The following is a 4378-nucleotide window of genomic DNA, read 5'->3' as shown; positions in this document are numbered from 1 at the left end:
GAATCCTGCGGCGGGCCCGGCCGCTCTGTTTCTCTCCTCGCCTGGCCGCGCCCATTGGCGGAGTCGGTGCCGCGGGGGCGCCCCGGCATTGGCCGGCCTCCGTGTTTTGGCTCCTCCGGGTTGGTGGTTGGCTGGGACCGGCATCGGGAGGCGGGGCGTGATGCGCTGATTGGCCTACCGTAGGCCGGTTTGAACTCAACTCGAAAACCCTAACCGCGCTCTGATTGGTGGAGGTCGTCAGTGTTTGCTGTTGTAGGCGTGGGGGTGGTGCTGGCCAAGTTCATTCATTACTTCATTGAAACTGAACATGCTCAGCTGGAAAAGCAAGACGGAGTGCCTTTGACTCATTTCCTCTGAAAGATGTGGTCATCTCGAGAAACAGAACGATCAAAATAGAAAACACAGAACCTTCGCAGCTACTCGACTCTCAAGAGTATTTAAATTTTAAATAGCTTCTAAACAGCCTCTCTCTTAAAAAAAGAAAACTTTTGAAACAGCGCGGAGTCAGATCCTGGGTTCAATTTCTTAACACCATAAAACAAAACAAAACAAAACCAACCAAACAACAACAAATGAACCAGGCGTAGTGACCGCATGGTTTTAATTTCAGCTCAGTGGGAGGTAGAGGCATTCCGATAGCTCTGAGTTCGAGGCCAACCTTGCCTACATAGTGAGTTAGTTCCCGGACAGCCAGCCAGGGCTACATAGAAAAACTCTGGGGGCTGGAGAGATGGCTCAGCGGTTAAGGGCATTGACTGCTCTTCCAGAGGTCCTGAGTTCAATCCCCAGCAACCACATGAAATCTGATGCCCTCTTCTGGTGTGTCTGAAGTTAGCTACAGTGTACTTAAGATTTAATAAATAAATCTTTGAAAAAAAGAAAAATTCTGTCTCCAAAGAGACACACACATGCACAAGGGATGGCCCATGCCAGGGCATGCTTTGCATAATCCAGCCTCCAGGTTTAAAAACCTTATGCTTTAAAAAAAAAAATTGTATCTGTTTTCAGCATGAAGACATTTCTTTGTCATTATTCCCTGATCAACAGTACATTGATACATCTATTCACATGAAACTTACTTATTAAAGCGATCTAAGGATGACTTAAGGTACACAAGATGGTGAACTTGGCTGGTAAGAAAAAAATTACACATTGCAAATAAGAGCCCCACATATCCAAGGATCCTGTACTGTGGGGAGGGGGGCCAGGATCTGTTTCTGCCCTGATCTGAAGGATCGGGTTGGGAATTTACTGTGAAGGCTTCTGTTTCAGGAAGGCATACACTGTTTTTCATCAGAACTAATTACAGGGAAGGCTCTAACTAGTTAAGGTGTGCAGAACAGAAGGACAAGAAGAAGAAAGCAAACCTCACTTCTATTTCTTTGCCAGTGAAGGCAGGAGTAGTGAGAGTCGCTTTCCATGGTATGGGTGTGAAACCAGACTGGGGTCGACAAGCTTGGCAGCGAGTGCCTTTACTCACTGAACTATTTTTATTTTTTTATTTTTATTTTATTTAAGGACTAAATGTTCTCTTTAAGAGAACTTGCCCGTTTTTAGAAAGTATATAGGTAAGAATAAGGTTACAACTGATGTTTGCATACCACCGAATGCACTGCTGCCTGGTGGAAAGCTCGCCTAGCCTACCAGAAGCCCTGGCCAGCTCCCTGGCTCCACAAGAAGAGAAGAAGCTTTGGGCGCTAGGATGAGTTAATCTTGTTTCTTTTGTTTGTTTTGTTTGTTTGTTTTGAAGGGGTAGGAGTACTATAATTATCTTTAGATATCCACAAAATGCCCACGGGCTGAGGCTGTAAGTGTGGCTGGGAAGTCAAGTATAGTTACCCCCCTCCCCCAGCCGTGTTTCAGGGTCCCCTAAAGCTGTTGACACTCAACTCCTTTTATGTAGCATAGCATAACACAGCATAGCAGTTGTACATAACCCCTACACAGCCTCTGATACATTGTAAATAATCCCTAAAATACCTTATAATACCTAATAGAACGTAAGCACTAATAGTTGTACTGTATTGTTCAAGAAATAAGGAGGGGAAGCCTGTGCATGTTTAAAAAAAGAAAAAAGTCTGTACAGATACAATGCTCTGTCCTGATATTGTTTTGTCACAGGTTGCTTGAATGCAGATGTGTGGTTGTGTAGGCTAGGTGGCCCCTGTAGAGCTTCAAGGTCTCCCCCCCCCCAACCCCCCATTTTTTTTTTTTAAATCTGCTCTTGTATATGCCCGAGTGTTCTGCCCCCCCCCCCCCCCCCCCGCTCCCCCAAGGTAATTGCAAGGTGAAAATACAAAGGCACAGAAGCACAGCCAGCAGCCTGCATTTGCAGGGATCTCGGGCCAAGAGCTGCCCTAGAACAAGGAAGCACTGTCCTTGTGGGGTGCAGGTATTCACAAGTACCTACAGGTGTCCAGCATGCCAGGGCGGTGAGTAGCAAGGTCAAATTTGGGCACAGACAGTTTAAGAGAACGTGCCTATAGCCTCCAGGTCTTCATTAAAAAGTTCCCACACCCGCCACCGTGGGGGTACATGAAGGTCTGTAATTCCCCAGCATCCGGGAGGCTGAGGCAGGAGGATTAGGACTTGTAAGCTAGCCCGGGCTATGTAAAGAATTATCCAGCTCTCAAGGAAGATAAAAGCTGAAAAACCTGTGGTTTCCTGGACATTAGGGCAACTAATCCCCAAGGATCAGCTAATGTTTACACGGCGCAGGACCCAGCTGTGGACTGCTGGGACGAGCGGGCAAGCCTCCTAAGCCTGCGGGGCTGGAGCTCAGGTGATCTTCTGTGGGCGAAGGTCATCCCAAGAGGAGGCAGGAAGAGCTCCAGAAAGATGAGTGTGATCTGTGGTCCTGACAGGTGGGCTTAATCAATACTTAGGCTTCTGAGAATCTGGTCGAAGATGAATGGCTAGGAGCAGGAGCGCCGCTGAGCTCCCCGGGCTCCGGGGCTCTGGGGCTCCTGGGAGGGAGCAGGGGGAAAAATGGATGAGGTCATGTTTGTTGAGGACTTTGAGCTGTGGAGATGAAAGCGAATCAAGTGCAAGGTATTATTAACCGAAGGTGTTATTATCTTAATCTGAGAGGACAATACAAGGCCAGTGAAACACTGCAATAAAAACATGCCATTAATAACAAATGAAACACACTGGTAGCCTCAGAGAGAACAAAATCCTTGTTACATCAACGGCAGGACCACAGAGCTAGGGATGATACAGCAGCCAATAAGAGAAACATCCCTGTGTGGTGCATGCATAACGAGATCTGTGTAGGCGGACTCGTGGTAGTGGACAGTAACACTCGGTAGCCCTGAGCTAAGCACTTCCCGGGAGCCAGGCACCTCTTATTTTTGTCTGCGGACCATCCGGGAGACAGCTAAGGGGCACGGCACCCGAGGAAAGGATTCTGCCCAGTACCATGAAGTAGAAAGTGGCGTCACACCCTGCTACCTCCATTACTATGAGTTATCTCCTCAGTGGGGCTCAAACAAGGCCACTTCTAAGCAACCGTTTTCAGAGGCTCTGCGACATCTTCTAGGGAGGCAGTGAGGGTCTGGAAGGGCAGAAGGGTAGGGCGCCAGCACCCCCACATTTACTGCATCCTCAATTTCCTAATTCTTTTTTCCTCCCTTCCACTTCTTTTTGTCTGTTTGTTCATTGGTTATAATTTTTATTAATTCACTTTGTTTATTGAGTCTTCAGGTAGCCCAGGCTGGCTTTAAAATCACTAAATAGCCAAGCCAAGACTGACCTTGAACACCTGGTCCAGGTGCTGGAATTAGAAGCCCACACCAGCATTAAAGGGTCTTCCTCATTTCTACACCCCGGACCCAAACAGCTCCAACAAAACTGAGAGGAAGAGAAATTGAGAGTGCCAGGTTCCTAATAAGCCTAAGGCTTGGAGAGCGCTCAGAACCAACCAAGGTCAGGAAGCACTGAACTCCTTTACAGTAGCAATGAACAAGATCAAGGTTGGGCATACCGAAGTTCCTTTCATTCCTAACCTTCCCCTGCCTGCCTGTGTTCCTCTAATACCTGCCAATTATTTGTTTGTTTGTTTGGCTGGGTCTCCCTATGTAGCCCTGCTTGGCCCTGAACTTCCTAACGTCAAAGGCAGAGCTGAGATCTGACTCTACACAGTACCGTCTCCAACCAGAGGCTCTTTTGCTGGTTTGCTGTGGGTAAAGTTCTCCATCTATAGTCCAGACTGGCCTAAACACACTAATCACTTACTTCAGCATCTCGAGTTCTGAGAGCACAAGTGTGTTTTTGTTTTTGGTTTTTTTTTTGTTTTTTTGAGACAGGGTTTCTCTGTATAGCCCTGGCTGTCCTGGAACTCACTCTGTAGACCAGGCTGGCCTCGAACTCAGAAATC

Source organism: Mus pahari, chromosome 14 (assembly GCF_900095145.1).
Source record: "Mus pahari chromosome 14, PAHARI_EIJ_v1.1, whole genome shotgun sequence".
NCBI lineage: Eukaryota > Metazoa > Chordata > Mammalia > Rodentia > Muridae > Mus > Mus pahari.
The sequence above is the reverse complement of the archived record's forward strand: the minus strand, read 5'-3'. Positions refer to the sequence as shown.